Source organism: Thermobia domestica, chromosome 1 (assembly GCF_964235325.1).
Source record: "Thermobia domestica chromosome 1, izTheDome1.hap1.1, whole genome shotgun sequence".
In the NCBI taxonomy this organism is placed as follows: Eukaryota; Metazoa; Arthropoda; class Insecta; order Zygentoma; family Lepismatidae; genus Thermobia; species Thermobia domestica.
In genome coordinates, this window is record NC_137454.1 from 305,548,183 (window position 1) to 305,562,597 (window position 14,415).

Genomic DNA, 14,415 nt, shown 5'->3' on the forward strand with positions numbered 1-14,415 from the left:
ATATGTAAAGTTTAAGGTGTACTCATGTTGAAAAATGTGTTAAGCCATAGATTGGTACATTTTTAAAAGTCTACATGTTATACTCGTCGTATTTTCTACTTCATTCTTATATTCGTCTTTTAACAACTTAGTCAATAAGGCTGACTTCTACGTCAGATATATAGATTTTAATAGTAACTTGTTTTTACAAATCAAATATTTGTTTCCTAGCTACTAATGAGGCTGTTCAGAAAATTTAAAATTTTTATCTGTAATTTATTAGTGACCTATCTGCAACCACGCTTTGAGAATACTTTCAGATTTTCCAAAAAAATCAAAGTACGATTTTCAAATTACCAGAGTTGAAAAGCCTTTTGAACATGGATGTACAAACTAAAATTATGATGTCACGACAAACTGCAGTTAATTCAATAATAATGAATTAACCCTCGAGAAAAAGATCTCACCTTTACAAGTAAACAGGAAATGTATTAATATAACATTTTAATATAGCAGTGTAGCGTAATTAATACTGGTACAACGATAGCTTATTACAGGATAGCAGTTTTGGCTAGCTCATATTCGTATGAAAGAAAATTAATTTCATTTCGTATAAGGTTCAAGATTTTTTTCTCTCCTTGTTAGAAAGAAACAAATAGTAAACAGTGACGTCTAATATCACGAAGTAGTCGTCTTTTAATACACAGTAATTTGATCGTTTTCATGTTTTTGTATTAATATTTGGATACAAAAGTTTGACATACAGGATATCATGTTGGGAATTCTTTAATTTTCAGTCCATTATATTTGTTTATTTTGAAAATTACCTTTGCAGTACTTTCTGACCCGATTCTGCCGTTTATCATGAAGAAATTTTGATTTCCGTAAGCCTTTACATCGAAATCCTTACTTATAAACTATATTATTACACAATAAATGAACATAGTGACGTACATAGTCATAATAGTAATAGCATGGGAGATCTGTCAATGTGTTTTCGCCAGCTACAGACAAAATCCAGATAAGTCACTTAATTAAATATTTTTCTATATTGATGATTCCTTATTTGTTGTATGTAATATACCATTTGTTAATTAACATTTTGAAGGTAAGATTTCTCTTCCACACGTAGTTGAATCAACGAGTTTTAAACGATAATGCATCAGCATCCTAAGTATTAATGAACCGTTGCATTTGTTAATTAATAAATTTTCTCTCCATAGGTAATTGGAGGACGATCGTTACCAGTATTAAATTACAGTACATTTCGATAGTTGGTAACAATACACGAATACGTTTACGTTATAGAAAATGTATATGCGATTAAAATATTAATCAGGATGTGATGTCAAGATACGTAAAGCAAAATAAACTTCTGCTGGTGGGCCTATAATTGTATAGTTCTGATAATATTAATCAGGATTTTGTGTCAAGAGACATAAAACAAAATAATTATCTGCTGATAGGCCTATAATTTGCATGGTTCTGATACTTAAGTTGTTCGTATATTCACTACGAAAAATGTATCTTACTTTAAATATAAATCGAAAAGTTACTTATTTGTTTAAGACACAAATACACTGAAGGCACTAAATGAAGACAGCTTTGAAGTCTCGAACGGAGTGTCGTTGAGGAGCAAGAGGTCGAGTGTGTCACAGTCATTTTGAATATTATGAAAAAAACTAGTAGTTAATGCCAAATATCCATTCATTTCTTGAAAACTTCAAAATAAATATATCAGTCTGGCTACAGTTTGGTTTGATATAGAGAGAACAGAATTCATTATCAGGTATAGAATTAGTTTATTTAATAAGGAGTGTTTATTTAATAAGACCTGTTTGTGTTGCCAACTGTATGATAGTATTGTATAGTGTCTCCAAAATCTCTTATAGTGTTACGGTTGAAATTTAATTTCATCGGTTCCATAAAAATGGAAAATATAAAGTTTCCGTTAAGTGAAGTACCGCATATTGAAATTAAGTTATGTTGGATAATAGATAACGTAAACAGTTGCAGTGTATTTGCACATAGACATAAATTATAATTCATACAATTTTGATCCTCTCTATATAAAAATCTGTAATATGACATGAAAATAACGTGTAATCTGTAAATAGTGCAATATTTCGATACTAACTTTGTATATAAATGAATATCGAAGTAACAAACTTCTTACCCCTGGATTAATGGGAAATTATTTCAACCCTCTTTGAGATTTTCATGAACAACTTTTTTTTTCCCCGCTGCTATACTTTTTATTGATTATATTTATACATCCAAGTGGGGGAAATTCGTGAACCACAAGTCCAAGTTGTATTTTTGCGAAGTTGTTTGAATATTTGCACAAATCTTCTACCGTTATTAGTGGTCCTTTGTAAATATTATTTATATTATTTAAGTGCTTATAATTTACTTTTCAAGTATAGATGCCCAAACGTGAAGACCTGTGAGGTTCTACACCTCTACACAACTAACTTACTTAATCTGGTCCTCTTCTACCACTTGGGTGTCGAGGTTTTCCAGAGAGCATGCCACTTGCTTCTGTCCTGCGCCAGATCCTTCACTCTTTCCAATGAAATGTCTCTTGGAAATCTCTTTTATATTTTTTTCCTGTTTGTATTGGCCGCTCCCTTGGTCTTTACTTCCCTAACCCTTTTGACCTTGCTTTCCACATTTATTTTGGAAACCTTTCCTCTTTCATCGTGATGATATGCCCTAGCTACCGAAGCTGAGCTTGTTCAATATGCAAATACATTGCTTTAACTTTCAGTGTTTGCCTGATGGTTTGATTCTTTTTTATTTATTTATTTATTTATTTTTTTTTGCAACTCCTCAAAAATTTCATTTCTATTGCCTGTAGTCTTTGTTTCTGTTACTCACTTAGTACCCATGACTCACATCCATAAGTAAGTGTAGGAACGTACACTGATGCGTAGATTGCCATTTTTGTTTCTTGGCTTACTTCTTTGTTGCTTAAGAATAATCTGTGAATGGCGCCATAAAGTTTGCTTGCATTTGTTATTCTGCAGTCCAGTTTTCCTGTATTTCCGTTTCTGTTAATGACATCCCCGAGGTATTTGAATTTGTTAACTTGTTTTCTAGTTCTTCTCCCTCTAGGTGTGTTGTGCATGGTTTATTTGTCCTACTGATGCTTATTACTTTCGTTTTCTCCTTGTTTATCTTCATATTTCACTCACTTAGTCCGTAGTTTATAATATCCCAATTTCTTTGTATATTAGCTTGTGTATATGCAAAACGAACTGTCATCTGCGTATAGTAGCTCTGATATTTTTATGGGTTAGAGGTTCGAGTTTCCTACGTGGACTTTCCTAGTTCTGAATTGTATCTCTATGATGTCGTCCATTAAGATTATGAAAGGTATGGCGATAGTATGTCTCCTTGTCTTACTCCTGCTGAGATACTGATTTCTTCTCTACACAAACTACACCAAAAATTATTTTTTTTCTTCAGTCTTAATTTTTGGTAGTTCAAGAATTTTCCTCCGTTGGATGTGTACCGGTAATCAAGAAAAAGTATAGCAGCGAGAGAAAAGTTGTTTATAAAAATTCCAGAGAGATAATATAAAAAAGCATTCTTTTGGAATACAAGGATAGTACCTATTTTTAATCAACAATATGTATCCTGTAGCATCCATTAGTAATAAATATTGTTTAAATAGTAAAAGATGAGCCTTAGACAGAAAAAAGAATGGAATGAAGGACGATGCTTTACGACTGTGCGTATTTCATTTCTTACAAGGATGTTCAAGTACTATAAATCTCTAAGCTATATTTTTGTGTGAAAGATTGTAGAATCATGTAGGATATAATTACGACATTTGTGTTTATATTACAGCGAACCGAAATTTGAAATTCGCAGGTAGTAATACAAGATATAAGTATACATCCTAGAAAGTATTGGTCTTCTGAGTTACATGTAGGTGTATGCCAGTGTTTTGCACTCAGTGATGAGATAGGTATTTTGAAAGATGTAAAAGCTCTAATGCACACATAATAATAATAATAATAATAATAATAATAATAATAATAATAATAATAATAATAAACTGCATTACATTTTACTCCCTGAAGTGCTACATCGTGATTTTGCTGCTGGAGTGAATATAACGAGACAATCAGCGTGTGATGTGAAATCGCAAAAAATTCAAAATAAAAATCTTAATTTAAGCAAAATGATTAAGCAAACACAGGTTTTCGCCGTAATTCAGATAGGACAGATTTCAAATGATTGTTATATAATTCCATTTTGAAGCTCAATTTAGAGATGAAGGGTTATAATTTCTTCCGCCTGTCTGTTTACAATTTTCTCAAACATTTTTTTCTTGTCAGTATAACTTTAGTCATAAGATATTTCACTCAAAAGAGAGAGATTTTCAGCCCGTTCAATTTGTTAAACTTCTGATCCAAGTTTGCTACCTAATACTGATAGTGCAAATATACTACCGTTCGCTTGTAATGATATGAGTCAAAGTATTAAACTAGAGTAAGTGTTTAAGAAGAAAATCATAATGATGATAGTAATTAACACTGATTATAGTATTGATAAAGTAACGAATAAACTAAATTTTTATTTGTAAACAAAAGTGTATTCATACATAGGTCTAATATCAATCAAAAATAAATGCTCAAATAACAACACCTACTGTTACTCCAATTTAATCAACTTCCATACAATGTTAAGAGTACGTGAAGTTGGATTATTAACACGTAAAATACTTTCACTGTCAAAATGAAAATAAACACTGCGTCAATAACTAAAAAACCAAGTTTGTACTTTTTGTGAGACAGAAATATTTCTAAATAATGAAACTTGCTTATTTTGAAACTTAAAAACAATCCAGACACGACCGATTTTTGTGCTGTGTAATATTTTATAGAGGAGCCATGGAGAAAATAGCATCGTGATTCTTTTGTATACATTCAGCAGCAAAAGTAATACCTCTTCATGCATTTCTTTTGTTAGTAATTGCTCAAGAAGAGTACCACACACAGGCGGTTTTCGGTAAACTATGCAATATTATACTTACTTGATATAATTTGATGCATATTTATATAGTTAGTATCAGATATAACAACCATCTAAAGGCACTTCAATTGCACTAAACAGTTGACTTCGCCAGTAGCTCGGGGAAACTCTTATGAAAGTTTTTCCCACTTCTCAGAATTTGATTATGGATTTTATTGAATGTGCCTAGTTGAAAAATGAGGTTCTAACTCTTGTTAATGTAATTCTCTTGTACAACTTTTCTTTCGAACGATCTACTAAATACTATACACTAGAACTTATTGTTGTGGTTGTAAATAAATTTATGATCACTTCTTATAGGTAATGTAATGTATCATTTTTCAACTAGGCACACGAAAAAAGTGCGAAAGGAAATTCTGAGAAGATAGAAACACTTCGTGTGAGCTTCCTAGAACTATTGTGGGTGATAGAAGGGTGCTGAAATACTTTAGTGCAATTAAAGTGGATTTGGATGCAGTAAGTTGTCATATCTTTCACTAATTACAGAGTGCTGTGTTTTTTACGTTGACGAAAACTACTTAAATTCGTTCAGTAAAAGTAACAGAACATGCAGATGGAATGAATATTCACTTGCGACTTTACAAACGTCCAATGACTATTATCAGTAAACTTAGTTGACAAACCCAGAAGTAAGTGCATAAATAAAATAATCTCCAATGATCATCAGATTGAGTTCTCACGAGTTGAGGACTTATTGTGCAATGCTCAAGAGTCACTGACAAACAAAAGTATAATATATTCATGCTATTTAACACGTGATAACATGTATGATCCTATCCAATCCTAGTTAATCCGTACAGAACACAGAAATCATAAAGAGCTTTCTGATATGTTTTTCTTTCAATTCGTTAAACTTTTAATATTCAAAATATGTATTTCACTAATGCCTGCATAATGTCATTGATTGTAAAATGAACATCTGCAGAAGAAAAGCTACTTAATTAGTAATATAGGTTTGTTTCGTGCTGCAGTAAAGGCCAGTTCTACAATTTCCTAGTGAGCCCTTGAGAAATTTTAACAAGAGGGCAAGGTTTAATTCTGTTCTGCCATTGATTGTAGTAGTAAATTGTAAAGGCAGACTTAACTGTTTAATAGTTTATCTGCTAGTTAATGAACTGAAAAGTTCATCAGAAGATCGTGAAAATGTACTAACTGTCTAGAATTTGGCGTGGGAGACCCGGGTTGGATTCCCGACGGGAGCTCAGGTGGTTCGGATTCCACGTTAATCAGTAGGTCCATGTCTCATATAGCCTCGCTGCTGAAAGGATCGTTAAACTCAAAATTAACTCAACTCAGCTATCTAGAAATAACTGTTATTTGATAAAAATTGAATTAAATAAGTTTTTTGTGTATGGTCATACCAATAGAAATGTATATCTACACCTTATATTCTTGTATCAATCATTCAAGTAAGGAATAGGCCAATTTAAGTGCATACAGAGAAGTACAGTCTTGCGAGAATAAAGGAAATCATGCTCGATATGATTTAATCATACTGAAAATAGACAAAAGAACATATTTAAGATTTCCATTTTTGGCGCTAGTGTTAAATGTATCCTATTTCAAAGTAACAAGCTAAAAACTGTAAATTTTCTTTTCCTAAAGCGTGGGGAAGCCGGCATGTTTTGAGCTTGATTACTTGCTGAGTCTGGAGGTTATTAACAGTCGTCATGTCTAAAAGCTGATACGCTGTAATTATTTTTTATTGCTGAATGCACAACTTCGATGTTCTCATCATTGTATCATCTTTGTGAAGAGTTAGTGCTGGGTGTCATTTAAAAATGAAATGAAATCTTTAAGTTTCACGTCCAACGGTTATGCCGGCTAGGCTAAAGGAGACGGTGATGATGAGAGATGAATGAAGTGGTGGAATGAAGAAAGTGGGAGGAAACGGGAGAACCAGGGAAAACCGACGAGCACGGTGTTTGCCCACCACAAAGTCCACACGGCGCGAGCTGGGATCGAATCAGGGATTCCAAACACCGGAGATGAACGCTCTACCACTGAGCCACTGCGCCCCTCTTGGCGTCATTTATATCGTAGTTTGTGTAATTTGAGTATAACGAAATGAATAAATATGTATACAACAACGAGTATTGAACTGCGTAACAATTGAGAGTAAGGAAAAATTTTTCGTAATTATGTGAATTTTAAGTTATAACTTACATGCATTTACATATATGTTTAGTCATTTCCCTTAATTTATTATGCAAGAAGAAAGTGGTACCGTGTGGGACTCTACCTTATGGAAATAGGGAACGAAATCATATAATTCGTTTTATTAGTTGCTGCTTTTAATGTTCATATCAAACTATTGTAAGTAGGTTCACAGGTTAGTTGTTACATCTATTTTAAGTATTTACAAGCACCAGTAGAAAGACACCAAATATTTCTAGATGCCTGAAATTTGTCTTAGCACAACTTTGCATTTTTACAGAACTATTTCAATGGTGGATCGTTTCATGGTGCAAAACATGATTTTTAAGTATTGCCTTCAAACTTGTTTGTAAAAGTGGCAAAGTAGAACAATTTAAATTGCACTATTGTCTGGTTTTGTTTTTTTTATTATTTAAATCGGGAGACGTATGGAAATGAAACTACTTAAACGAGACAATCATTAGATTTAAATATTTGGGAATGTAAAAGTAATATGACTTAATTCATAATCTTCTGAGTACAAATTTTTCACGAAATGTATCTGAAGCAGATTTTACGATTGAAGTGAGCTTACAGTACTTATCACAAATGTTTAGCATGAACTTTCCCAGTGAATATGATAAATTTGTCGTTTGGGATCAGATTCAATTATTTTCTGTATTGTAAATAATCTTACATATGGTGATAGATTTAAACTGATAAAAAAAATATGTTACATATTCCTATTTTAATAAATTGGGCGATAAAATAAACACTATAATTCAATTTAAAAAATGTGGAGGAATATTTTGTTAATATTAAAGGAGATTTTTGTGTATATTTCGTACAAAAAGTTGCTCACAATATTGATGGTAGTTACTTTTGGAGAGAGAATATTTCTCACGAAAGGAAATATTCGGTGAAACTATATTCGCATGAACTAATTCTAGTTTCATGTTCTTTGTATTTCAGTATAGAAATAAGTAATTTATTGATAAAGTTTATTTGGATTTCGTGCACATTTTTTTTCTTGAAATTAATTTCTATGATTTTTTCAAGTACAAATGTTATCTCAAGTACCATGCAACAAATTAACATCAATCACAATTATATGTAATAATTCACTAATATAGTACTGTGTGTACTGGTTGAGTTATATGAAGATGGTTTACGTTCTTTTACATATTTGTGTTGTAATACACATTAGATCTACAAGATTTTACACTTATATTAATGTAAATATAATTAGTTTCGTATTAGAATAGCCTTATCAGAAACAAATGTAGAATATTTTCTTTCATGTGAGAATATTGTTTTCTCTTAATAAGATATGTATGTTCTTCGTAATTTTGTGTAAAATCTTGATAAGAAATTGAAATGCTCTAATTAACTAAATACTACAACTTAATATGCAGTTTCTGTATATAAATTGTTACTATTGTTAACTTGTTTAAAGCCAGATAATATCATATTTCATACAATTCATGTTATGAGAGAGAAAATATTTAGAAACATGTTGGAAGTATGACATACAAATTACAATTTTTTTCTTTTCTAAATCTGCCCAGTGGGTTTTGTCAACCGTTTAGTCTATTGATATTAATTTCTCTTTTAACAGTTAATTGATTTGTTAAATGAAAAAAAAATGTATTTTCTAATATATATAAGTAATTATAGTTTGTTATTGCTCAGTCATGTTCAAAACACCTCTCTTAAATTTGATTATAACTGCAAGTACGGTCATTTTAATGTTTAAGCATAAATTCTAAAATAGGCGTAAAAATTACGTCTTTAGGGTGTTCAGGTGTTTTCAGCACAGTTGTGCAGAAATGGTTGTTCCTAGTTTTATTATATGTACCGACTTAGTGTTATACTTACATTAGTTTTATGCTGATATTCTCTTTATATAATTTATTCCGTTAGCAAGGAACGATTATTGAATAAAAGATACGAAAGAAAGTGGAAAAAGATCATGAACTGTACGCTTGTGTGGTGGCAGATTTAATTCAAAATAATTGAACTTGATTATGGCACTTTTTGAATACGAAGGCGTCCTACTATACGCCAGAAAAAATAGTAAATCATGAAAGTGCTTACCAATCTGCGAGTTAATTATTTATTTACTTGGGACAATGGTTTCGGCCACCCGATTGTAACATTCCGTTAGTCCTTCATTGATGTGTGTTTGAATCCAAAAGTATTCATCACATTTCTTGAAAGTACTAATATCCTTAATATATGACGTGTGATTTTGATTTAACACCGTGGATTTTTAGCGCCTGTTTACATTGGCGATATTTACATCGTCAAATTTAAAATGAACTGCTTAAATATCTGTATGTATTAGAAGAAGGAAAGGAAACTCACGATCCCCTTTACTAGTATAATACTACCATTATTTATATTATGTTCCAAAAGCGTCAAACCATAATTCAGTATAATTTTAAAAAAATGTTTTGCTCCGTAGTAATTTCCATGGTAATTTTGGGTACAAAGGAGTTTCAAAGAAACTTCGGTAATATTTATGGACTGAACTGTCTCGAAGTAAATAAATCAACGCATAGATTGGTGAGTAACTTTTAACCTTTCATTTATTAATGGATGCAGTCTTGCGGACTTGAACGTACTATAATAATTATTTCATACTTGAAAGCTTAGTGTGAAACATTATCTTCCGTGACTTCTTACCTGTAAGGAAACAGAGAACTTGAAATATATTTTTTTGATATTAATGAATGGATTTTCAAACTACTAATTGCTCAGTGCGCTTGTAGCGAATATCAAATCGTCCCGTGGTATATATATATATATAAAAAAAAAGTTTATTAGTCATGAATTAATTGTAACATTGATAAAATCCTAAGGTTACTGAATAAAGAAAATGCTTTTTAAAATTTCATGATCAAGAACAACGTGAGGAAATTTTCCCAGAAAAACTTGAACTTCATTTAGTTCATTTTAATCGGGAATATTTTCTTTCTGAAATACTTTTCCCGATTGTTTCTCTACGACTCTTCATCATTCATGGGACTGTATCATTCATAAGATATTAAAGATCATGACGATAAAACTAAAAGTACATATTGAAATCGTGTTTATTATTTTAGAGATTGTATCTGTAGCGACTACGTATGTCGCATCTGTTAACTGTGGTGTCTAGGTTAACTTAAGCCCTCCTCCGCTAATTTAATGGCTAGTGCGTGCGCCATTGATGCATGTGCTCCCGGATACGATTCCTGACAGGAGAACATTTTAAAAAAAATCAACACATTATGGTGATTCTGATTCCATTTTAAACTAGATTCGCTTCTTATACAACCTCAATATTGGAAAAGGATGCTATATTTTAAAACAAATCTAAGTTAACTGACTACTTGGTTACTCTTAATGTCCATCTTGGTTCAAAGTTAGGATTTTAAAGCTTCAGATATAAAGGTTATGCGGAGGTTAAAGGATGGTAGGCCATCTTTTGTTGATTTTGAGCTGACTATTGCATTTTAAGTCACTAGAAGTTGAGTTGATTGTGAGTTTAACATCCCGTTTAGCAGTGAGGCTATATGAGACGTGGACCTACTGATTAACGTGGAATCCGAACTATATGAGCTCCCACCGGGAATCGAACCCGGGTCTCCCACCCCCAAAGGCGCGTACGCAAACCGCTTAGCCACGAATGAGCTGGAAGTAATTTATCTATGATGACAAAGGGCTTAAATTGAAAGTTAGAGAAAAGAAGAACAAAGGAAGAATAAGAGTTATAGAGTAACTTTACTTTTGTTCTTATGTAAATATATATATATATATATATATATATATATATATATATATATATATATATATATATATATATATATATATATATATGGGCTACTACCGATTTTCCGTTGTACTTAAATTTAGTTGACATAGGTAAGTAGCAATTGCAGTACTACTCATTTCTATTTAAAAGAAATCAGTGAAAGAAATAATTCTTCCTTTATATGGTTGAAGATTCCTGATCATTCTACAGAATAACACCATTCTGAGTGTTCTAAGATTCATATCTTCATTACTTTTGTTAGCTCAGCAGTAATTACGTGCTCAATACTGTGTACTCTGTTTATGTTGTTACTGTACTTGTCACAAATGTTGCACTTTAGTTAAAGATTTAGATTGTCAAAATTGATGTGTTTGAATGTTAGTTTTCACAATTTAGGAAACCCATACACATTGATATTATAATTTGTATTGTATTCAATATGCAGTTAATGTTTCAGATTTGCTGAAAATTTTTCTATTTATCTATCATCGTATTGTATAGATTAGTTAATGCATTCTGTTTCGAAATATTATATGTATATTAGAAATTTTAATCTTATAATATTTGAAAGATTATATTTACAAATTTCGTTAAAAAGAATTCTAAACATTTTTTTTTTAAATAGAAATCTTCCTCAACGAGTTAGGCTTTATGACTGTTAAAAATATTGAAATAAATATTGATAAATGTTACACCTTTATTTTCTCAACGTGAAAACATGTATTTGAATTGTCTATCAAGTTTTTATTGCTTAAAATATTAAATTTTGTAATAGTTACAAAATATTTTCATGAAATGATGTTAACAAGGCCTAACGTGATGTTTCATGTGTTGTGTAAATGTTACAGCAGAATACTATAATAAACTCAATTAATGACGTTTTCTCTTTGCTTGGAGTTTTTTTCTTTTTTTAACTTCCAAATTATGCGATGCATAAGAATTGGAAGCCTTATAGAACAGCTACAGAGGTTGATTCATTTATATTGAGCTGAAGTCAATATGCAACTGTACCGCACATGCGCAATCTATCGCTGTGAGATTGCTACGAGGAAGCAACAATATCTCGTTAGTAACGGAGTAGAGCAGTGTGATCGAGTGTAGTCTGGTGCCGCCAAAACTGAACAGATTCTGGGTTGAGATTCATTGTGGTCCTTTCCGATGCTAAGTTCATGGCGTTACGCATTGTAGAAATATGTCAAGTGCGTAATTTTCGTGTAGCTCGTGCCACTCTGAATAGTATTATATGAAAATATGCAGCACAGAGTCCTGGGCCCGACGCGAGCACCTAGAAACCAGCATCCCGTGAGGAGAATCCCGCCGCTATTGCATGCGATTCGGCGTATGGCGACCTCTGATAATCTACATACAGCGTGCGATGAGTTGCAAATGCCGCCGCAGGCGACAATCAACCACGCCATTCACTTGACCTTACGCCTTACGTCATTCGCAATAGCAGTATGCACGCCCTGAAACCATCATCCTGTGACAAGCGAAAAAGAAACTGCAGGATACTGTATAAACGTCGTCTTATGATCGATGGGAGTTTGTTGTTATCCTTGACGAGACGCGGATTTACCTCACAGGCTGTGCGAAAGTTCGTGTAATTACATACAGACCTGTTGAAACGAAGGGCCGAAGCATGTTCCCCCCCAAGTTTCACGATTATGTCCGGTTTGTCGTACAGGGGCAAACTGCATCTCCAAAAAGTGGAGCAAAACGTCAAAATCAATGCTAAGTACTACAAGACTCGGTCCTGACTAAAATGACCAACGTGAAACCCCAGCATGTACAGAGAAGACGTGAACCAGGTTGAACTGCACGAACACCAGGCATCCAGCCACACGGTGAGCACATAATTCTAATTCTATTGTATGGAATAGAAAACTGGAATTTCGGCAGTTCCCTTCCTGGCATCCCTGTCTAGAGTCCAAATGTCAGCACTATGGACTATTGTGTTTTCAGACTCAAGCGGCGCCTGTTTATCATCGAAGGGGCCTCACAGTCTCCGGTCTGTAAAGAGGAGTGAGATGTAATACACGCGATTCAGCTGCAATGGAAACTCGGATACCGGACAATAGTCAGTAGATGTGGTCTGCAGATCGAATACAGTCGGTAGTGAAAGCACTGCTTCTTCTAGGTAAGTAGCACATTCATATTCGGCTCAATATAGACGCATCAACCTCTGTATGTCAGTTTGCCGACAAGTAACAAAGCAAGAAGGTAAGAGTTAGAGTAGTGGTTTTATGAAATCGATTCTATGTCCCAAAACTATATTTAATCTCCTCCACTGACCCTCTATTCAAACCGGATCTATTAAAACTGGAAGTGGTACACTAAGCCGTTGTTACCTCCTGTTTTAATATTGAACTCCATAGAGAGCAAAATCGGTAAGTGGTAGGTAGAAATGGCTTTTTAACATGGATCCAAGGTTCCAAAACGAAGCGACATCTCGATCTTTCTCTGTTCAAACCGGAAGTGGGAGAAAATTACTTTCGGTTTCTATGTTGATCACTATAGAGATAAGAAGCTTTTTTTTTTTTTAGTCGTTCCAGTAATAATAGATTAATAGAATTTTCAGAATTAATAGATTTCATTTTCACCCATCCCTCTCGAATAAAATCGGAAGCGATAGAAATGACTACTACTTCCGGTTTCGATGTTGATCACCGTAGAAGAAAACGATAATAGACAGGTAGAAGCAATTTTCTGATATGGATTCTGCAGTTTAAAAATAGGCTCTTGTCTTCAAGTTCATTACTCTGTTGAACCAGAAATGGTTGAAATGAACTACCACTTTCGGTTTCAAGTTATCTCCATCGAGCAAAAATGGTAAGAGGTAGCGACATATGGCTTTTTCATATGGATTCAGTAACCCAAAACTGTCATTTCGACCTTTATCCCTTTATTCAAACCGAAAGCGCAAAAAACTTCTTTCCGGTTTCAATACTGGTCACCATGATAGAGACGTTCATAAGAAGAAGCACTTTTCTGATATGGATGCAGTGCAGGAAGAATGGGTTCTATATCCAAATTCTTCTATTCTACAGCAAGTGTTACAAATCTAATACCATTTCCGGTTTCAGTATTAAATCCCATTGAGCGAAAACGATAATAGGAAGCGACAAACTGCTTTTTGATATGGATTCAGGATCCCAAGAATATGTATAATTTCAGTTCTTACTCTTCTACTGAAATTAGAATTCCTATATAACAATTATCTATATATGTAAATAAAAGTGACTGTGTTTGTGACTTAATAACTTGAACCATCCAACCGATCTTGATGAAATTTTCAGCATAGATGAGGTTCGGGCCTAGGATGATTTCTATCATTTCACTTTGACGGTGCAACTAGGGGGATGGGGAAGATATTTAAAAATGATAGAAATGACCAATATTTTCGATTGCATATTTTTCGGGGTCGCTGAAATGAACAGTGAGACTTTCAATGCCGTTTA